General features: G+C 63.5%; 15 non-coding genes and 2 pseudogenes across 15 annotated transcripts; all 17 read right to left on the bottom strand.

Annotated features, from left to right (window-relative positions):
* Nucleotides 1-940: 940 nt before the first annotated feature.
* On the bottom strand, nt 941-1,059 carry LOC141745828 (5S ribosomal RNA). The gene has a single exon (XR_012588096.1). It is a non-coding gene; the product is annotated as a 5S ribosomal RNA (ribosomal RNA).
* Nucleotides 1,060-2,201: 1,142 nt separating this feature from the next.
* Nucleotides 2,202-2,320, bottom strand: LOC141745821 (5S ribosomal RNA). The gene has a single exon (XR_012588090.1). It is a non-coding gene; the product is annotated as a 5S ribosomal RNA (ribosomal RNA).
* A 976-nt stretch (nt 2,321-3,296) lies between these two features.
* Nucleotides 3,297-3,415, bottom strand: LOC141745804 (5S ribosomal RNA). Its single transcript, XR_012588073.1, has one exon. It is a non-coding gene; the product is annotated as a 5S ribosomal RNA (ribosomal RNA).
* Nucleotides 3,416-4,561: 1,146 nt separating this feature from the next.
* On the bottom strand, nt 4,562-4,680 carry LOC141745840 (5S ribosomal RNA). The gene has a single exon (XR_012588108.1). It is a non-coding gene; the product is annotated as a 5S ribosomal RNA (ribosomal RNA).
* A 1,146-nt stretch (nt 4,681-5,826) lies between these two features.
* LOC141745892 (5S ribosomal RNA) lies at nt 5,827-5,945 on the bottom strand (annotated as a pseudogene).
* A 1,146-nt stretch (nt 5,946-7,091) lies between these two features.
* On the bottom strand, nt 7,092-7,210 carry LOC141745801 (5S ribosomal RNA). Its single transcript, XR_012588070.1, has one exon. It is a non-coding gene; the product is annotated as a 5S ribosomal RNA (ribosomal RNA).
* A 1,146-nt stretch (nt 7,211-8,356) lies between these two features.
* Nucleotides 8,357-8,475, bottom strand: LOC141745772 (5S ribosomal RNA). Its single transcript, XR_012588042.1, has one exon. It is a non-coding gene; the product is annotated as a 5S ribosomal RNA (ribosomal RNA).
* Nucleotides 8,476-9,621: 1,146 nt separating this feature from the next.
* Nucleotides 9,622-9,740, bottom strand: LOC141745820 (5S ribosomal RNA). The gene has a single exon (XR_012588089.1). It is a non-coding gene; the product is annotated as a 5S ribosomal RNA (ribosomal RNA).
* A 1,146-nt stretch (nt 9,741-10,886) lies between these two features.
* On the bottom strand, nt 10,887-11,005 carry LOC141745880 (5S ribosomal RNA). The gene has a single exon (XR_012588147.1). It is a non-coding gene; the product is annotated as a 5S ribosomal RNA (ribosomal RNA).
* Nucleotides 11,006-12,151: 1,146 nt separating this feature from the next.
* Nucleotides 12,152-12,270, bottom strand: LOC141745869 (5S ribosomal RNA). The gene has a single exon (XR_012588136.1). It is a non-coding gene; the product is annotated as a 5S ribosomal RNA (ribosomal RNA).
* Nucleotides 12,271-13,416: 1,146 nt separating this feature from the next.
* On the bottom strand, nt 13,417-13,535 carry LOC141745867 (5S ribosomal RNA). The gene has a single exon (XR_012588134.1). It is a non-coding gene; the product is annotated as a 5S ribosomal RNA (ribosomal RNA).
* A 1,285-nt stretch (nt 13,536-14,820) lies between these two features.
* LOC141745800 (5S ribosomal RNA) lies at nt 14,821-14,939 on the bottom strand. Its single transcript, XR_012588069.1, has one exon. It is a non-coding gene; the product is annotated as a 5S ribosomal RNA (ribosomal RNA).
* Nucleotides 14,940-16,085: 1,146 nt separating this feature from the next.
* Nucleotides 16,086-16,204, bottom strand: LOC141745866 (5S ribosomal RNA). Its single transcript, XR_012588133.1, has one exon. It is a non-coding gene; the product is annotated as a 5S ribosomal RNA (ribosomal RNA).
* A 1,285-nt stretch (nt 16,205-17,489) lies between these two features.
* Nucleotides 17,490-17,608, bottom strand: LOC141745799 (5S ribosomal RNA). The gene has a single exon (XR_012588068.1). It is a non-coding gene; the product is annotated as a 5S ribosomal RNA (ribosomal RNA).
* A 1,146-nt stretch (nt 17,609-18,754) lies between these two features.
* LOC141745886 (5S ribosomal RNA) lies at nt 18,755-18,873 on the bottom strand (annotated as a pseudogene).
* Nucleotides 18,874-20,019: 1,146 nt separating this feature from the next.
* LOC141745865 (5S ribosomal RNA) lies at nt 20,020-20,138 on the bottom strand. Its single transcript, XR_012588132.1, has one exon. It is a non-coding gene; the product is annotated as a 5S ribosomal RNA (ribosomal RNA).
* Nucleotides 20,139-21,351: 1,213 nt separating this feature from the next.
* On the bottom strand, nt 21,352-21,470 carry LOC141745885 (5S ribosomal RNA). The gene has a single exon (XR_012588152.1). It is a non-coding gene; the product is annotated as a 5S ribosomal RNA (ribosomal RNA).
* Between the last annotated feature and the right edge of the window lie 1,628 nt (nt 21,471-23,098).

Raw genomic sequence — 23,098 nt, 5'->3', positions numbered from 1 at the left:
CACCGCCCTCCCGCACTCACACACACCCCCACGCCCACAACAACGCCTCACACCACACACACACACACAAACACACGCACAACACACGCACCTACCCACAACACACCTCACACAAAACAACACCCCACACGCAACACCCCGCAAAAAATACACACCCCTCACCACACGCACCCTGCCCTACACACACACACACACACGCCTCACCCAACAACACACGCACCTCACACAACACAACACCCCACACACAACACCACTAAGTACTTACACCACACTCACGCACCGCACACGCCCTACAGCCCCACACACCCTCCCTCCTCCCGCAACAACACGCGCACCTGCCCCGACGCCTGCCACAATACCCCACTCGCAACACCACAACGCTCGCCAGACGCTCCGCCCGACGCCAAAATCATACAGCACCCAACACCCCAAAAGACCTCCACACCCCTGCTACACGCCCCGCAGCCCCGCACACCCACCCGCCTGCCGCAACACCCCACTCGCAACACCAAAACACTCAACGCCCCCCCGCCTGCCGGCAAAAGCCTACAGCACCCAACATGCCACGCGCAACACTCCAGAAAACCTCCACACCCCTGCCACACGGCCCGCAGCCCCACACACCCGCCCGCCTGCCGCAACTACACCCGCACCTGCCCCAACACAGCCCCCCAAAATACTTACACACCACTCCCACACGCCCCGCGCCCTCCAGCCCCACACACCCACCCGCCTGCCGCAACACCCCACTCGCAACACCAAAACACTCAACACCCCCCCGCCTGCCGGCAAAAGCCTACAACAGCCCAAAAAACCTCCACAACCTTCCCACGCGCCCCGCAGCCCCACACGCCCACCCGCCTGCCGCAACCACACCCGCACCTGCCCCCCTGCCGGACGCAACAGCAAAACGCGCAGCACCCCTCTGCCCGCCGGCAAAAGCCTACAGCACCCGCTATTCCCAGGCGCTCGCCCATCCAAGTACTAACCGGGCCCGACCCTGCTTAGCTTCCGAGATCAGACGAGATCGGGCGTTCTCAGGGTGGTATGGCCGCAGGCACCCCTCTGCCCCACAACAGCCCTCTCCACACCCACCGCCCACACCGCCCTCCCGCACTCACACACACCCCCACGCCCACAACAACGCCTCACACCACACACACACACACAAACACACGCACAACACACGCACCTACCCACAACACACCTCACACAAAACAACACCCCACACGCAACACCCCGCAAAAAATACACACCCCTCACCACACGCACCCTGCCCTACACACACACACACGCCTCACCCAACAACACACGCACCTCACACAACACAACACCCCACACACAACACCACTAAGTACTTACACCACACTCACGCACCGCACACGCCCTACAGCCCCACACACCCTCCCTCCTCCCGCAACAACACACGCACCTGCCCCGACGCCTGCCACAATACCCCACTCGCAACACCACAACGCTCGCCAGACGCTCCGCCCGACGCCAAAATCATACAGCACCCAACACCCCAAAAGACCTCCACACCCCTGCTACACGCCCCGCAGCCCCGCACACCCACCCGCCTGCCGCAACACCCCACTCGCAACACCAAAACACTCAACGCCCCCCCGCCTGCCGGCAAAAGCCTACAGCACCCAACAACCCAAAAAACCTCCACAAGCCTCCCACGTGCCCTGCAGCCCCACACACCCACCCGCCTGCCGCAACCACACACGCACCTGCCCCCCCGACACAACCCCCCACCCGCAACACCAAAACGCTCAACACCCCTCCGCCCGCCGCCAAAAGCCTACAGCACCCAACATGCCACGCGCAACACTCCAGAAAACCTCCACACCCCTGCCACACGGCCCGCAGCCCCACACACCCGCCCGCCTGCCGCAACTACACCCGCACCTGCCCCAACACAGCCCCCCAAAATACTTACACACCACTCCCACACGCCCCGCGCCCTCCAGCCCCACACACCCACCCGCCTGCCGCAACACCCCACTCGCAACACCAAAACACTCAACACCCCCCCGCCTGCCGGCAAAAGCCTACAACAGCCCAAAAAACCTCCACAAGCCTCCCACGCGCCCCGCAGCCCCACACAACCACCCGCCTGCCGCAACCACACCCGCACCTGCCCCTCTGCCGGACGCAACAGCAAAACGCGCAGCACCCCTCCGCCCGCCGGCAAAAGCCTACAGCACCCGCTATTCCCAGGCGCTCTCCCATCCAAGTACTAACCGGGCCCGACCCTGCTTAGCTTCCGAGATCAGACGAGATCGGGCGTTCTCAGGGTGGTATGGCCGCAGGCACCCCTCTGCCCCACAACAGCCCTCTCCACACCCACCGCCCACACCGCCCTCCCGCACTCACACACACCCCCACGCCCACAACAACGCCTCACACCACACACACACACACAAACACACGCACAACACACGCACCTACCCACAACACACCTCACACAAAACAACACCCCACACGCAACACCCCGCAAAAAATACACACCCCTCACCACACGCACCCTGCCCTACACACACACACGCCTCACCCAACAACACACGCACCTCACACAACACAACACCCCACACACAACACCACTAAGTACTTACACCACACTCACGCACCGCACACGCCCTACAGCCCCACACACCCTCCCTCCTCCCGCAACAACACACGCACCTGCCCCGACGCCTGCCACAATACCCCACTCGCAACACCACAACGCTCGCCAGACGCTCCGCCCGACGCCAAAATCATACAGCACCCAACACCCCAAAAGACCTCCACACCCCTGCTACACGCCCCGCAGCCCCGCACACCCACCCGCCTGCCGCAACACCCCACTCGCAACACCAAAACACTCAACGCCCCCCCGCCTGCCGGCAAAAGCCTACAGCACCCAACATGCCACGCGCAACACTCCAGAAAACCTCCACACCCCTGCCACACGGCCCGCAGCCCCACACACCCGCCCGCCTGCCGCAACTACACCCGCACCTGCCCCAACACAGCCCCCCAAAATACTTACACACCACTCCCACACGCCCCGCGCCCTCCAGCCCCACACACCCACCCGCCTGCCGCAACACCCCACTCGCAACACCAAAACACTCAACACCCCCCCGCCTGCCGGCAAAAGCCTACAACAGCCCAAAAAACCTCCACAACCCTCCCACGCGCCCCGCAGACCCACACAACCACCCGCCTGCCGCAACCACACCCGCACCTGCCCCCCTGCCGGACGCAACAGCAAAACGCGCAGCACCCCTCCGCCCGCCGGCAAAAGCCTACAGCACCCGCTATTCCCAGGCGCTCGCCCATCCAAGTACTAACCGGGCCCGACCCTGCTTAGCTTCCGAGATCAGATGAGATCGGGCGTTCTCAGGGTGGTATGGCCGCAGGCACCCCTCTGCCCCACAACAGCCCTCTCCACACCCACCGCCCACACCGCCCTCCCGCACTCACACACACCCCCACGCCCACAACAACGCCTCACACCACACACACACACACAAACACACGCACAACACACGCACCTACCCACAACACACCTCACACAAAACAACACCCCACACGCAACACCCCGCAAAAAATACACACCCCTCACCACACGCACCCTGCCCTACACACACACACACACACGCCTCACCCAACAACACACGCACCTCACACAACACAACACCCCACACACAACACCACTAAGTACTTACACCACACTCACGCACCGCACACGCCCTACAGCCCCACACACCCTCCCTCCTCCCGCAACAACACACGCACCTGCCCCGACGCCTGCCACAATACCCCACTCGCAACACCACAACGCTCGCCAGACGCTCCGCCCGACGCCAAAATCATACAGCACCCAACACCCCAAAAGACCTCCACACCCCTGCTACACGCCCCGCAGCCCCGCACACCCACCCGCCTGCCGCAACACCCCACTCGCAACACCAAAACACTCAACGCCCCCCCGCCTGCCGGCAAAAGCCTACAGCACCCAACAACCCAAAAAACCTCCACAAGCCTCCCACGTGCCCTGCAGCCCCACACACCCACCCGCCTGCCGCAACCACACACGCACCTGCCCCCCCGACACAACCCCCCACCCGCAACACCAAAACGCTCAACACCCCTCCGCCCGCCGCCAAAAGCCTACAGCACCCAACATGCCACGCGCAACACTCCAGAAAACCTCCACACCCCTGCCACACGGCCCGCAGCCCCACACACCCGCCCGCCTGCCGCAACTACACCCGCACCTGCCCCAACACAGCCCCCCAAAATACTTACACACCACTCCCACACGCCCCGCGCCCTCCAGCCCCACACACCCACCCGCCTGCCGCAACACCCCACTCGCAACACCAAAACACTCAACACCCCCCCGCCTGCCGGCAAAAGCCTACAACAGCCCAAAAAACCTCCACAAGCCTCCCACGCGCCCCGCAGCCCCACACAACCACCCGCCTGCCGCAACCACACCCGCACCTGCCCCTCTGCCGGACGCAACAGCAAAACGCGCAGCACCCCTCCGCCCGCCGGCAAAAGCCTACAGCACCCGGTATTCCCGGGCACTCTCCCATCCAAGTACTAACCGGGCCCGACCCTGCTTAGCTTCCGAGATCAGACGAGATCGGGCGTTCTCAGGGTGGTATGGCCGCAGGCACCCCTCTGCCCCACAACAGCCCTCTCCACACCCACCGCCCACACCGCCCTCCCGCACTCACACACACCCCCACGCCCACAACAACGCCTCACACCACACACACACACACAAACACACGCACAACACACGCACCTACCCACAACACACCTCACACAAAACAACACCCCACACGCAACACCCCGCAAAAAATACACACCCCTCACCACACGCACCCTGCCCTACACACACACACACACACGCCTCACCCAACAACACACGCACCTCACACAACACAACACCCCACACACAACACCACTAAGTACTTACACCACACTCACGCACCGCACACGCCCTACAGCCCCACACACCCTCCCTCCTCCCGCAACAACACACGCACCTGCCCCGACGCCTGCCACAATACCCCACTCGCAACACCACAACGCTCGCCAGACGCTCCGCCCGACGCCAAAATCATACAGCACCCAACACCCCAAAAGACCTCCACACCCCTGCTACACGCCCCGCAGCCCCGCACACCCACCCGCCTGCCGCAACACCCCACTCGCAACACCAAAACACTCAACGCCCCCCCGCCTGCCGGCAAAAGCCTACAGCACCCAACAACCCAAAAAACCTCCACAAGCCTCCCACGTGCCCTGCAGCCCCACACACCCACCCGCCTGCCGCAACCACACACGCACCTGCCCCCCCGACACAACCCCCCACCCGCAACACCAAAACGCTCAACACCCCTCCACCCGCCGCCAAAAGCCTACAGCACCCAACATGCCACGCGCAACACTCCAGAAAACCTCCACACCCCTGCCACACGGCCCGCAGCCCCACACACCCGCCCGCCTGCCGCAACTACACCCGCACCTGCCCCAACACAGCCCCCCAAAATACTTACACACCACTCCCACACGCCCCGCACCCTCCAGCCCCACACACCCACCCGCCTGCCGCAACACCCCACTCGCAACACCAAAACACTCAACACCCCCCCGCCTGCCGGCAAAAGCCTACAACAGCCCAAAAAACCTCCACAACCCTCCCACGCGCCCTGCAGCCCCACACGCCCACCCGCCTGCCGCAACCACACCCGCACCTGCCCCCCTGCCGGACGCAACAGCAAAACGCGCAGCACCCCTCCGCCCGCCGGCAAAAGCCTACAGCACCCGCTATTCCCAGGCGCTCGCCCATACAAGTACTAACTGGGCCCGACCCTGCTTAGCTTCCGAGATCAGACGAGATCGGGCGTTCTCAGGGTGGTATGGCCGCAGGCACCCCTCTGCCCCACAACAGCCCTCTCCACACCCACCGCCCACACCGCCCTCCCGCACTCACACACACCCCCACGCCCACAACAACGCCTCACACCACACACACACACACAAACACACGCACAACACACGCACCTACCCACAACACACCTCACACAAAACAACACCCCACACGCAACACCCCGCAAAAAATACACACCCCTCACCACACGCACCCTGCCCTACACACACACACACACACGCCTCACCCAACAACACACGCACCTCACACAACACAACACCCCACACACAACACCACTAAGTACTTACACCACACTCACGCACCGCACACGCCCTACAGCCCCACACACCCTCCCTCCTCCCGCAACAACACACGCACCTGCCCCGACGCCTGCCACAATACCCCACTCGCAACACCACAACGCTCGCCAGACGCTCCGCCCGACGCCAAAATCATACAGCACCCAACACCCCAAAAGACCTCCACACCCCTGCTACACGCCTCGCAGCCCCGCACACCCACCCGCCTGCCGCAACACCCCACTTGCAACACCAAAACACTCAACGCCCCCCCGCCTGCCGGCAAAAGCCTACAGCACCCAACAACCCAAAAAACCTCCACAAGCCTCCCACGTGCCCTGCAGCCCCACACACCCACCCGCCTGCCGCAACCACACACGCACCTGCCCCCCCGACACAACCCCCCACCCGCAACACCAAAACGCTCAACACCCCTCCGCCCGCCGCCAAAAGCCTACAGCACCCAACATGCCACGCGCAACACTCCAGAAAACCTCCACACCCCTGCCACACGGCCCGCAGCCCCACACACCCGCCCGCCTGCCGCAACTACACCCGCACCTGCCCCAACACAGCCCCCCAAAATACTTACACACCACTCCCACACGCCCCGCGCCCTCCAGCCCCACACACCCACCCGCCTGCCGCAACACCCCACTCGCAACACCAAAGCACTCAACACCCCCCCGCCTGCCGGCAAAAGCCTACAACAGCCCAAAAAACCTCCACAACCCTCCCACGCGCCCCGCAGACCCACACGCCCACCCGCCTGCCGCAACCACACCCGCACCTGCCCCCCTGCCGGACGCAACAGCAAAACGCGCAGCACCCCTCCGCCCGCCGGCAAAAGCCTACAGCACCCGGTATTCCCAGGCGCTCTCCCATCCAAGTACTAACTGGGCCCGACCCTGCTTAGCTTCCGAGATCAGACGAGATCGGGCGTTCTCAGGGTGGTATGGCTGTAGGCACCCCTCTGCCCCACAACAGCCCTCTCCACACCCACCGCCCACACCGCCCTCCCGCACTCACACACACCCCCACGCCCACAACAACGCCTCACACCACACACACACACACAAACACACGCACAACACACGCACCTACCCACAACACACCTCACACAAAACAACACCCCACACGCAACACCCCGCAAAAAATACACACCCCTCACCACACGCACCCTGCCCTACACACACACACACACACGCCTCACCCAACAACACACGCACCTCACACAACACAACACCCCACACACAACACCACTAAGTACTTACACCACACTCACGCACCGCACACGCCCTACAGCCCCACACACCCTCCCTCCTCCCGCAACAACACACGCACCTGCCCCGACGCCTGCCACAATACCCCACTCGCAACACCACAACGCTCGCCAGACGCTCCGCCCAACGCCAAAATCATACAGCACCCAACACCCCAAAAGACCTCCACACCCCTGCTACACGCCCCGCAGCCCCGCACACCCACCCGCCTGCCGCAACACCCCACTCGCAACACCAAAACACTCAACGCCCCCCCGCCTGCCGGCAAAAACCTACAGCACCCAACAACCCAAAAAACCTCCACAAGCCTCCCACGTGCCCTGCAGCCCCACACACCCACCCGCCTGCCGCAACCACACACGCACCTGCCCCCCCGACACAACCCCCCACCCGCAACACCAAAACGCTCAACACCCCTCCGCCCGCCGCCAAAAGCCTACAGCACCCAACATGCCACGCGCAACACTCCAGAAAACCTCCACACCCCTGCCACACGGCCCGCAGCCCCACACACCCGCCCGCCTGCCGCCACTACACCCGCACCTGCCCCAACACAGCCCCCCAAAATACTTACACACCACTCCCACACGCCCCGCGCCCTCCAGCCCCACACACCCACCCGCCTGCCGCAACACCCCACTCGCAACACCAAAACACTCAACACCCCCCCGCCTGCCGGCAAAAGCCTACAACAGCCCAAAAAACCTCCACAACCCTCCCACGCGCCCCGCAGCCCCACACGCCCACCCGCCTGCCGCAACCACACCCGCACCTGCCCCCCTGCCGGACGCAACAGCAAAACGCGCAGCACCCCTCCGCCCGCCGGCAAAAGCCTACAGCACCCGGTATTCCCAGGCGCTCGCCCATCCAAGTACTAACCGGGCCCGACCCTGCTTAGCTTCCGAGATCAGATGAGATCGGGCGTTCTCAGGGTGGTATGGCCGCAGGCACCCCTCTGCCCCACAACAGCCCTCTCCACACCCACCGCCCACACCGCCCTCCCGCACTCACACACACCCCCACGCCCACAACAACGCCTCACACCACACACACACACACAAACACACGCACAACACACGCACCTACCCACAACACACCTCACACAAAACAACACCCCACACGCAACACCCCGCAAAAAATACACACCCCTCACCACACGCACCCTGCCCTACACACACACACACACACGCCTCACCCAACAACACACGCACCTCACACAACACAACACCCCACACACAACACCACTAAGTACTTACACCACACTCACGCACCGCACATGCCCTACAGCCCCACACACCCTCCCTCCTCCCGCAACAACACACGCACCTGCCCCGACGCCTGCCACAATACCCCACTCGCAACACCACAACGCTCGCCAGACGCTCCGCCCGACGCCAAAATCATACAGCACCCAACACCCCAAAAGACCTCCACACCCCTGCTACACGCCCCGCAGCCCCGCACACCCACCCGCCTGCCGCAACACCCCACTCGCAACACCAAAACACTCAACGCCCCCCCGCCTGCCGGCAAAAGCCTACAGCACCCAACAACCCAAAAAACCTCCACAAGCCTCCCACGTGCCCTGCAGCCCCACACACCCACCCGCCTGCCGCAACCACACACGCACCTGCCCCCCCGACACAACCCCCCACCCGCAACACCAAAACGCTCAACACCCCTCCGCCCGCCGCCAAAAGCCTACAGCACCCAACATGCCACGCGCAACACTCCAGAAAACCTCCACACCCCTGCCACACGGCCCGCAGCCCCACACACCCGCCCGCCTGCCGCAACTACACCCGCACCTGCCCCAACACAGCCCCCCAAAATACTTACACACCACTCCCACACGCCCCGCGCCCTCCAGCCCCACACACCCACCCGCCTGCCGCAACACCCCACTCGCAACACCAAAACACTCAACACCCCCCCGCCTGCCGGCAAAAGCCTACAACAGCCCAAAAAACCTCCACAAGCCTCCCACGCGCCCCGCAGCCCCACACAACCACCCGCCTGCCGCAACCACACCCGCACCTGCCCCTCTGCCGGACGCAACAGCAAAACGCGCAGCACCCCTCCGCCCGCCGGCAAAAGCCTACAGCACCCGCTATTCCCAGGCGCTCTCCCATCCAAGTACTAACCGGGCCCGACCCTGCTTAGCTTCCGAGATCAGACGAGATCGGGCGTTCTCAGGGTGGTATGGCCGCAGGCACCCCTCTGCCCCACAACAGCCCTCTCCACACCCACCGCCCACACCGCCCTCCCGCACTCACACACACCCCCACGCCCACAACAACGCCTCACACCACACACACACACACAAACACACGCACAACACACGCACCTACCCACAACACACCTCACACAAAACAACACCCCACACGCAACACCCCGCAAAAAATACACACCCCTCACCACACGCACCCTGCCCTACACACACACACACACACGCCTCACCCAACAACACACGCACCTCACACAACACAACACCCCACACACAACACCACTAAGTACTTACACCACACTCACGCACCGCACACGCCCTACAGCCCCACACACCCTCCCTCCTCCCGCAACAACACACGCACCTGCCCCGACGCCTGCCACAATACCCCACTCGCAACACCACAACGCTCGCCAGACGCTCCGCCCGACGCCAAAATCATACAGCACCCAACACCCCAAAAGACCTCCACACCCCTGCTACACGCCCCGCAGCCCCGCACACCCACCCGCCTGCCGCAACACCCCACTCGCAACACCAAAACACTCAACGCCCCCCCGCCTGCCGGCAAAAGCCTACAGCACCCAACAACCCAAAAAACCTCCACAAGCCTCCCACGTGCCCTGCAGCCCCACACACCCACCCGCCTGCCGCAACCACACACGCACCTGCCCCCCCGACACAACCCCCCACCCGCAACACCAAAACGCTCAACACCCCTCCACCCGCCGCCAAAAGCCTACAGCACCCAACATGCCACGCGCAACACTCCAGAAAACCTCCACACCCCTGCCACACGGCCCGCAGCCCCACACACCCGCCCGCCTGCCGCAACTACACCCGCACCTGCCCCAACACAGCCCCCCAAAATACTTACACACCACTCCCACACGCCCCGCGCCCTCCAGCCCCACACACCCACCCGCCTGCCGCAACACCCCACTCGCAACACCAAAACACTCAACACCCCCCCGCCTGCCGGCAAAAGCCTACAACAGCCCAAAAAACCTCCACAACCCTCCCACGCGCCCCGCAGCCCCACACGCCCACCCGCCTGCCGCAACCACACCCGCACCTGCCCCCCTGCCGGACGCAACAGCAAAACGCGCAGCACCCCTCCGCCCGCCGGCAAAAGCCTACAGCACCCGCTATTCCCAGGCGCTCGCCCATACAAGTACTAACCGGGCCCGACCCTGCTTAGCTTCCGAGATCAGACGAGATCGGGCGTTCTCAGGGTGGTATGGCCGCAGGCACCCCTCTGCCCCACAACAGCCCTCTCCACACCCACCGCCCACACCGCCCTCCCGCACTCACACACACCCCCACGCCCACAACAACGCCTCACACCACACACACACACACAAACACACGCACAACACACGCACCTACCCACAACACACCTCACACAAAACAACACCCCACACGCAACACCCCGCAAAAAATACACACCCCTCACCACACGCACCCTGCCCTACACACACACACACACACGCCTCACCCAACAACACACGCACCTCACACAACACAACACCCCACACACAACACCACTAAGTACTTACACCACACTCACGCACCGCACACGCCCTACAGCCCCACACACCCTCCCTCCTCCCGCAACAACACACGCACCTGCCCCGACGCCTGCCACAATACCCCACTCGCAACACCACAACGCTCGCCAGACGCTCCGCCCGACGCCAAAATCATACAGCACCCAACACCCCAAAAGACCTCCACACCCCTGCTACACGCCTCGCAGCCCCGCACACCCACCCGCCTGCCGCAACACCCCACTTGCAACACCAAAACACTCAACGCCCCCCCGCCTGCCGGCAAAAACCTACAGCACCCAACAACCCAAAAAACCTCCACAAGCCTCCCACGTGCCCTGCAGCCCCACACACCCACCCGCCTGCCGCAACCACACACGCACCTGCCCCCCCGACACAACCCCCCACCCGCAACACCAAAACGCTCAACACCCCTCCGCCCGCCGCCAAAAGCCTACAGCACCCAACATGCCACGCGCAACACTCCAGAAAACCTCCACACCCCTGCCACACGGCCCGCAGCCCCACACACCCGCCCGCCTGCCGCAACTACACCCGCACCTGCCCCAACACAGCCCCCCAAAATACTTACACACCACTCCCACACGCCCCGCGCCCTCCAGCCCCACACACCCACCCGCCTGCCGCAACACCCCACTCGCAACACCAAAACACTCAACACCCCCCCGCCTGCCGGCAAAAGCCTACAACAGCCCAAAAAACCTCCACAACCCTCCCACGCGCCCCGCAGCCCCACACGCCCACCCGCCTGCCGCAACCACACCCGCACCTGCCCCCCTGCCGGACGCAACAGCAAAACGCGCAGCACCCCTCCGCCCGCCGGCAAAAGCCTACAGCACCCGCTATTCCCAGGCGCTCGCCCATACAAGTACTAACCGGGCCCGACCCTGCTTAGCTTCCGAGATCAGACGAGATCGGGCGTTCTCAGGGTGGTATGGCTGTAGGCACCCCTCTGCCCCACAACAGCCCTCTCCACACCCACCGCCCACACCGCCCTCCCGCACTCACACACACCCCCACGCCCACAACAACGCCTCACACCACACACACACACACAAACACACGCACAACACACGCACCTACCCACAACACACCTCACACAAAACAACACCCCACACGCAACACCCCGCAAAAAATACACACCCCTCACCACACGCACCCTGCCCTACACACACACACACACACGCCTCACCCAACAACACACGCACCTCACACAACACAACACCCCACACACAACACCACTAAGTACTTACACCACACTCACGCACCGCACACGCCCTACAGCCCCACACACCCTCCCTCCTCCCGCAACAACACACGCACCTGCCCCGACGCCTGCCACAATACCCCACTCGCAACACCACAACGCTCGCCAGACGCTCCGCCCGACGCCAAAATCATACAGCACCCAACACCCCAAAAGACCTCCACACCCCTGCTACACGCCCCGCAGCCCCGCACACCCACCCGCCTGCCGCAACACCCCACTCGCAACACCAAAACACTCAACGGCCCCCCGCCTGCCGGCAAAAACCTACAGCACCCAACAACCCAAAAAACCTCCACAAGCCTCCCACGTGCCCTGCAGCCCCACACACCCACCCGCCTGCCGCAACCACACACGCACCTGCCCCCCCGACACAACCCCCCACCCGCAACACCAAAACGCTCAACACCCCTCCGCCCGCCGCCAAAAGCCTACAGCACCCAACATGCCACGCGCAACACTCCAGAAAACCTCCACACCCCTGCCACACGGCCCGCAGCCCCACACACCCGCCCGCCTGCCGCAACCACACCCGCACCTGCCCCAACACAGCCCCCCAAAATACTTACACACCACTCCCACACGCCCTGCGCCCTCCAGCCCCACACACCCACCCGCCTGCCGCAACACCCCACTCGCAACACCAAAACACTCAACACCCCCCCGCCTGCCGGCAAAAGCCTACAACAGCCCAAAAAACCTCCACAAGCCTCCCACGCGCCCCGCAGACCCACACGCCCACCCGCCTGCCGCAACCACACCCGCACCTGCCCCTCTGCCGGACGCAACAGCAAAACGCGCAGCACCCCTCCGCCCGCCGGCAAAAGCCTACAGCACCCGCTATTCCCAGGCGCTCTCCCATCCAAGTACTAACCGGGCCCGACCCTGCTTAGCTTCCGAAATCAGACGAGATCGGGCGTTCTCAGGGTGGTATGGCCGTAGGCACCCCTCTGCCCCACAACAGCCCTCTCCACACCCACCGCCCACACCGCCCTCCCGCACTCACACACACCCCCACGCCCACAACAACGCCTCACACCACACACACACACACAAACACACGCACAACACACGCACCTACCCACAACACACCTCACACAAAACAACACCCCACACGCAACACCCCGCAAAAAATACACACCCCTCACCACACGCACCCTGCCCTACACACACACACACACACGCCTCACCCAACAACACACGCACCTCACACAACACAACACCCCACACACAACACCACTAAGTACTTACACCACACTCACGCACCGCACACGCCCTACAGCCCCACACACCCGCCCGCCTGCCGCAACTACACCCGCACCTGCCCCAACACAGCCCCCCAAAATACTTACACACCACTCCCACACGCCCCGCGCCCTCCAGCCCCACACACCCACCCGCCTGCCGCAACACCCCTCTCGTAACACCACAATGCTCGAAACCCCCTCCGCCCGACGCCAAAATCGTACAGCACTCAACACCCCAAAAGACCTACACACCCCTCCACACGCCCTGCAGCCCCACACACCCGCCCGCCTGCCGCAACCACACACGCACCTGCCCCCCCGACACAACCCCCCACCCGCAACACCAAAACGCTCAACACCCCTCCGCCCGCCGCCAAAAGCCTACAGCACCCAACAGCCCAAAAAGCCTCCACAAGCCTCCCACATGCCCCACACACCCGTCCGCCTGCTGCAACTACACCCGCACCTGCCCCAACACAGCCCCCCAAAATACTTACACACCACTCCCACACGCCCCGAGCCCTCCAGCCCCACACACCCACCCGCCTGCCGCAACACCCCACTCGCAACACCAAAACACTCAACGCCCCCCCGCCTGCCGGCAAAAGCCTACAACAGCCCAAAAAACCTCCACAAGCCTGCCATGCGCCCCGCAGCCCCACACACCCACCCGCCTGCCGCAAGCACACACGCACCTGCCCCAACACAGCCCCCCAAAATACTTACACACCACTCCCACACGCCCCGCGCCCTCCAGCCCCACACACCCACCCGCCTGCCGCAACACCCCACTCGCAACACCAAAACACTCAACACCCCCCCGCCTGCCGGCAAAAGCCTACAACAGCCCAAAAAACCTCCACAACCCTCCCACGCGCCCCGCAGACCCACACGCCCACCCGCCTGCCGCAACCACACCCGCACCTGCCCCCCTGCCGGACGCAACAGCAAAACGCGCAGCACCCCTCCGCCCGCCGGCAAAAGCCTACAGCACCCGGTATTCCCAGGCGCTCTCCCATCCAAGTACTAACTGGGCCCGACCCTGCTTAGCTTCCGAGATCAGACGAGATCGGGCGTTCTCAGGGTGGTATGGCTGTAGGCACCCCTCTGCCCCACAACAGCCCTCTCCACACCCACCGCCCACACCGCCCTCCCGCACTCACACACACCCCCACGCCCACAACAACGCCTCACACCACACACACACACACAAACACACGCACAACACACGCACCTACCCACAACACACCTCACACAAAACAACACCCCACACGCAACACCCCGCAAAAAATACACACCCCTCACCACACGCACCCTGCCCTACACACACACACACACACGCCTCACCCAACAACACACGCACCTCACACAACACAACACCCCACACACAACACCACTAAGTACTTACACCACACTCACGCACCGCACACGCCCTACAGCCCCACACACCCTCCCTCCTCCCGCAACAACACACGCACCTGCCCCGACGCCTGCCACAATACCCCACTCGCAACACCACAACGCTCGCCAGACGCTCCGCCCGACGCCAAAATCATACAGCACCCAACACCCCAAAAGACCTCCACACCCCTGCTACACGCCCCGCAGCCCCGCACACCCACCCGCCTGCCGCAACACCCCACTCGCAACACCAAAACACTCAACGCCCCCCCGCCTGCCGGCAAAAACCTACAGCACCCAACAACCCAAAAAACCTCCACAAGCCTCCCACGTGCCCTGCAGCCCCACACACCCACCCGCCTGCCGCAACCACACACGCACCTGCCCCCCCGACACAACCCCCCACCCGCAACACCAAAACGCTCAACACCCCTCCGCCCGCCGCCAAAAGCCTACAGCACCCAACATGCCACGCGCAACACTCCAGAAAACCTCCACACCCCTGCCACACGGCCCGCAGCCCCACACACCCGCCCGCCTGCCGCAACCACACCCGCACCTGCCCCAACACAGCCCCCCAAAATACTTACACACCACTCCCACACGCCCTGCGCCCTCCAGCCCCACACACCCACCCGCCTGCCGCAACACCCCACTCGCAACACCAAAACACTCAACACCCCCCCGCCTGCCGGCAAAAGCCTACAACAGCCCAAAAAACCTCCACAAGCCTCCCACGCGCCCCGCAGACCCACACGCCCACCCGCCTGCCGCAACCACACCCGCACCTGCCCCTCTGCCGGACGCAACAGCAAAACGCGCAGCACCCCTCCGCCCGCCGGCAAAAGCCTACAGCACCCGCTATTCCCAGGCGCTCTCCCATCCAAGTACTAACCGGGCCCGACCCTGCTTAGCTTCCGAAATCAGACGAGATCGGGCGTTCTCAGGGTGGTATGGCCGTAGGCACCCCTCTGCCCCACAACAGCCCTCTCCACACCCACCGCCCACACCGCCCTCCCGCACTCACACACACCCCCACGCCCACAACAACGCCTCACACCACACACACACACACAAACACACGCACAACACACGCACCTACCCACAACACACCTCACACAAAACAACACCCCACACGCAACACCCCGCAAAAAATACACACCCCTCACCACACGCACCCTGCCCTACACACACACACACACACGCCTCACCCAACAACACACGCACCTCACACAACACAACACCCCACACACAACACCACTAAGTACTTACACCACACTCACGCACCGCACACGCCCTACAGCCCCACACACCCGCCCGCCTGCCGCAACTACACCCGCACCTGCCCCAACACAGCCCCCCAAAATACTTACACACCACTCCCACACGCCCCGCGCCCTCCAGCCCCACACACCCACCCGCCTGCCGCAACACCCCTCTCGTAACACCACAATGCTCGAAACCCCCTCCGCCCGACGCCAAAATCGTACAGCACTCAACACCCCAAAAGACCTACACACCCCTCCACACGCCCTGCAGCCCCACACACCCGCCCGCCTGCCGCAACCACACACGCACCTGCCCCCCCGACACAACCCCCCACCCGCAACACCAAAACGCTCAACACCCCTCCGCCCGCCGCCAAAAGCCTACAGCACCCAACAGCCCAAAAAGCCTCCACAAGCCTCCCACATGCCCCACACACCCGTCCGCCTGCTGCAACTACACCCGCACCTGCCCCAACACAGCCCCCCAAAATACTTACACACCACTCCCACACGCCCCGCGCCCTCCAGCCCCACACACCCACCCGCCTGCCGCAACACCCCACTCGCAACACCAAAACACTCAACACCCCCCCGCCTGCCGGCAAAAGCCTACAACAGCCCAAAAAACCTCCACAAGCCTGCCATGCGCCCCGCAGCCCCACACACCCACCCGCCTGCCGCAAGCACACACGCACCTGCCCCAACACAGCCCCCCAAAATACTTACACACCACTCCCACACGCCCCGCGCCCTCCAGCCCCACACACCCACCCGCCTGCCGCAACACCCCACTCGCAACACCAAAACACTCAACACCCCCCCGCCTGCCGGCAAAAGCCTACAACAGCCCAAAAAACCTCCACAACCCTCCCACGCGCCCCGCAGACCCACACGCCCACCCGCCTGCCGCAACCACACCCGCACCTGCCCCCCTGCCGGACGCAACAGCAAAACGCGCAGCACCCCTCCGCCCGCCGGCAAAAGCCTACAGCACCCGGTATTCCCAGGCGCTCTCCCATCCAAGTACTAACTGGGCCCGACCCTGCTTAGCTTCCGAGATCAGACGAGATCGGGCGTTCTCAGGGTGGTATGGCTGTAGGCACCCCTCTGCCCCACAACAGCCCTCTCCACACCCACCGCCCACACCGCCCTCCCGCACTCACACACACCCCCACGCCCACAACAACGCCTCACACCACACACACACACACAAACACACGCACAACACACGCACCTACCCACAACACACCTCACACAAAACAACACCCCACACGCAACACCCCGCAAAAAATACACACCCCTCACCACACGCACCCTGCCCTACACACACACACACACACGCCTCACCCAACAACACACGCACCTCACACAACACAACACCCCACACACAACACCACTAAGTACTTACACCACACTCACGCACCGCACACGCCCTACAGCCCCACACACCCTCCCTCCTCCCGCAACAACACACGCACCTGCCCCGACGCCTGCCACAATACCCCACTCGCAACACCACAACGCTCGCCAGACGCTCCGCCCGACGCCAAAATCATACAGCACCCAACACCCCAAAAGACCTCCACACCCCTGCTACACGCCCCGCAGCCCCGCACACCCACCCGCCTGCCGCAACACCCCACTCGCAACACCAAAACACTCAACGCCCCCCCGCCTGCCGGCAAAAACCTACAGCACCCAACAACCCAAAAAACCTCCACAAGCCTCCCACGTGCCCTGCAGCCCCACACACCCACCCGCCTGCCGCAACCACACACGCACCTGCCCCCCCGACACAACCCCCCACCCGCAACACCAAAACGCTCAACACCCCTCCGCCCGCCGCCAAAAGCCTACAGCACCCAACATGCCACGCGCAACACTCCAGAAAACCTCCACACCCCTGCCACACGGCCCGCAGCCCCACACACCCGCCCGCCTGCCGCAACCACACCCGCACCTGCCCCAACACAGCCCCCCAAAATACTTACACACCACTCCCACACGCCCTGCGCCCTCCAGCCCCACACACCCACCCGCCTGCCGCAACACCCCACTCGCAACACCAAAACACTCAACACCCCCCCGCCTGCCGGCAAAAGCCTACAACAGCCCAAAAAACCTCCACAAGCCTCCCACGCGCCCCGCAGACCCACACGCCCACCCGCCTGCCGCAACCACACCCGCACCTGCCCCCCTGCCGGACGCAACAGCAAAACGCGCAGCACCCCTCCGCCCGCCGGCAAAAGCCTACAGCACCCGCTATTCCCAGGCGCTCTCCCATCCAAGTACTAACTGGGCCCGACCCTGCTTAGCTTCCGAGATCAGATGAGATCGGCCGTTCTCAGGGTGGTATGGCTGTAGGCACCCCTCTGCCCCACAACAGCCCTCTCCACACCCACCGCCCACACCGCCCTCCCGCACTCACACACACCCCCACGCCCACAACAACGCCTCACACCACACACACACACACAAACACACGCACAACACACGCACCTACCCACAACACACCTCACACAAAACAACACCCCACACGCAACACCCCGCAAAAAATACACACCCCTCACCACACGCACCCTGCCCTACACACACACACACACACGCCTCACCCAACAACACACGCACCTCACACAACACAACACCCCACACACAACACCACTAAGTACTTACACCACACTCACGCACCGCACACGCCCTACAGCCCCACACACCCTCCCTCCTCCCGCAACAACACACGCACCTGCCCCGACGCCTGCCACAATGCCCCACTCGCAACACCACAACGCTCGCCAGACGCTCCGCCCGACGCCAAAATCATACAGCACCCAACACCCCAAAAGACCTCCACACCCCTGCTACACGCCCCGCAGCCCCGCACACCCACCCGCCTGCCGCAACACCCCACTCGCAACACCAAAACACTCAACGCCCCCCCGCCTGCCGGCAAAAGCCTACAGCACCCAACAACCCAAAAAACCTCCACAAGCCTCCCACGTGCCCTGCAGCCCCACACACCCACCCGCCTGCCGCAACCACACACGCACCTGCCCCCCCGACACAACCCCCCACCCGCAACACCAAAACGCTCAACACCCCTCCGCCCGCCGCCAAAAGCCTACAGCACCCAACATGCCACGCGCAACACTCCAGAAAACCTCCACACCCCTGCCACACGGCCCGCAGCCCCACACACCCGCCCGCCTGCCGCAACTACACCCGCACCTGCCCCAACACAGCCCCCCAAAATACTTACACACCACTCCCACACGCCCCGCGCCCTCCAGCCCCACACACCCACCCGCCTGCCGCAACACCCCACTCGCAACACCAAAACACTCAACGCCCCCCCGCCTGCCGGCAAAAGCCTACAACAGCCCAAAAAACCTCCACAAGCCTCCCACGCGCCCCGCAGCCCCACACAACCACCCGCCTGCCGCAACCACACCCGCACCTGCCCCTCTGCCGGACGCAACAGCAAAACGCGCAGCACCCCTCCGCCCGCCGGCAAAAGCCTACAGCACCCGCTATTCCCAGGCGCTCTCCCATCCAAGTACTAACCGGGCCCGACCCTGCTTAGCTTCCGAAATCAGACGAGATCGGGCGTTCTCAGGGTGGTATGGCCGTAGGCACCCCTCTGCCCCACAACAGCCCTCTCCACACCCACCGCCCACACCGCCCTCCCGCACTCACACACACCCCCACGCCCACAACAACGCCTCACACCACACACACACACACAAACACACGCACAACACACGCACCTACCCACAACACACCTCACACAAAACAACACCCCACACGCAACACCCCGCAAAAAATACACACCCCTCACCACACGCACCCTGCCCTACACACACACACACACACGCCTCACCCAACAACACACGCACCTCACACAACACAACACCCCACACACAACACCACTAAGTACTTACACCACACTCACGCACCGCACACGCCCTACAGCCCCACACACCCGCCCGCCTGCCGCAACTACACCCGCACCTGCCCCAACACAGCCCCCCAAAATACTTACACACCACTCCCACACGCCCCGCGCCCTCCAGCCCCACACACCCACCCGCCTGCCGCAACACCCCTCTCGTAACACCACAATGCTCGAAACCCCCTCCGCCCGACGCCAAAATCGTACAGCACTCAACACCCCAAAAGACCTACACACCCCTCCACACGCCCTGCAGCCCCACACACCCGCCCGCCTGCCGCAACCACACACGCACCTGCCCCCCCGACACAACCCCCCACCCGCAACACCAAAACGCTCAACACCCCTCCGCCCGCCGCCAAAAGCCTACAGCACCCAACAGCCCAAAAAGCCTCCACAAGCCTCCCACATGCCCCACACACCCGCCCGCCTGCTGCAACTACACCCGCACCTGCCCCAACACAGCCCCCCAAAATACTTACACACCACTCCCACACGCCCCGCGCCCTCCAGCCCCACACACCCACCCGCCTGCCGCAACACCCCACTCGCAACACCAAAACACTCAACACCCCCCCGCCTGCCGGCAAAAGCCTACAACAGCCCAAAAAACCTCCACAAGCCTCCCATGCGCCCCGCAGCCCCACACACCCACCCGCCTGCCGCAAGCACACACGCACCTGCCCTTATATCCCACTCGCAACACCACAACGATCGACAGCCCCTCCGCCCGACACCAAAACCCTACAGCACCCGATACCCCAAAAAACCTCCACAAGCCTCCCACGTACCCCACAGCCCCACACACTCACCCGCCTGCCGCAGCAACACCCACACCTGCCCCCCTGCCTGCCGCAACAGCAAAGCACACAGCACCCCTCCGCTTGCTGGCAAAGGCCTGCAGCACCCGGTATTCCCAGGCGCTCTCCCACCCAAGTACTAAGTGGGCCCGACCCTGCTTAGCTTCCGAGATCAGATGAGATCGGGCGTTCTCAGGGTGGTATGGCCGTAGGCAGCCCTCTGCCCCACAACAGCCCTCTCCACACCCACCGCCCACACCGCCCTCCTACACTCACCCGCACCCCCACGCACACTCCACTGCCCACAACAACACCTCACACCACACACACACACACAAACACACACACAACACACGCACCTACCCACAACACAACACCCCACACGCAACACCCCACAAAAATACACACCCCTCACCACACACACCCTGCCCTACACACACACACACACACTCGCTTACTGCAACACCTGCACCTGCCCCCTCGACGCAACACCCCACCCGCAACACGCCAAACACCATCACAATGGCCACTCCCCACATCCTGTTGTATACCATAGTGTACATTGCTCTATGCAGTTGTCATACAGTTTTTTGAGCGTCCCCTGAAATACTTCAGTCCTCTTATAATCCAGAGTCTTTACCCATCTCCCTCTGTACCCATTTAAATCTGCAGATGAGTTTCCTCATTTTTCTTGCCCGTCTTTTCATACCCTACAAATTTATTTCCAGCAGATGGCAACGTGGCTGCACTGTTGCTGATATTATCCTGTTTTTACTTTGGTCTCTGGAGACCCTGCAGCAGGACAAGCTCCCAGGGGCTCATGAGTCTTCTGCATGGCCAGTGGCCAGGCAGTGGCTTCCACCTCTCCTCCCCATGCCTCTGAGGTTAAAGGAGCTGCTCTCCGCCATGCACATGGCACTGCCTGAGGATGAAGCAGTGTGAGGATTGCACGTGCCATCCCTTCCATTCAGGAGCCACATTTTCAGGCAGTTTTGGTGTGAAACACCTGCAGTGGCCTTCCTGTGGCACAGGCTGTGGTGACCCTGCATCCATCCCAACCCTCGCTGGGCAGCCTTGAGCTGCCCAGGCAGCAGGTAGCAGGCAGGGCTGCTGCAAACAGCCTCAACAGTCATTTTCTGAGGAGCTTTGGTGGCAATCACCTAGCCCAAGAGAGTCAACTGTAGGTCACCACATCATGGTAGGGTCAGAGAGCTGCTTACCACCTGCCTGGTGGTGTGAAACAGCCACATAACAGCCGCTGGGACAGGTTCCCCGTGACGCACAGGCTTGGGCACGCGGGAGCCATAAGCAGGCAGCGTGTCCGAGCCGGCGCTTTGCTCTCCCCCTCCTTCCCGGTGGGTAAATCCGATCAGCAGCCACCCTAAACCACCCCACGCCAGCCCTAATCCCATCTCGGGGGATGCCATCAGCCTCCTATCAGCCAGGCCAGGGACGGACGGTCCGGGGAGGGATGCCCCCGTCCTCCACAGAGCCCGGGGGACAGCAGGGATGGCAACGGGCCCTGTCCCGGGAAGGGGAGCGGGGTGGAAAGGGGCTGCCTGTCTTTCACGCTCTGAGGAGAAGGAGGGGGAGCCCAGAGCTGAGCTGAGCTTTGTCCTGGGATAATTTTAGCCCAAGGAGATAAGAGAGGGGAGGCGCATGGTGGGGCTTAAGGGGTCCCTGCCTGGCCGCCGCCGTCCCTGCGGGGCTGTGGGGTGGACTGTGGGGTGCCTGGGGAGCCGGGGGCGCCTGGTTGCTCTCCCCGGCCACGGCTGGGGGGTTTCTTCTCAACCCGCGGACCGCGGTGGTGCAGGCAGTGGGGTGTACATGGCCTGTGCACCC

This window comes from Larus michahellis, chromosome 6 (genome assembly GCF_964199755.1).
Source record: "Larus michahellis chromosome 6, bLarMic1.1, whole genome shotgun sequence".
NCBI lineage: Eukaryota > Metazoa > Chordata > Aves > Charadriiformes > Laridae > Larus > Larus michahellis.
The sequence above is the reverse complement of the archived record's forward strand: the minus strand, read 5'-3'. Positions and strand labels throughout refer to the sequence as shown.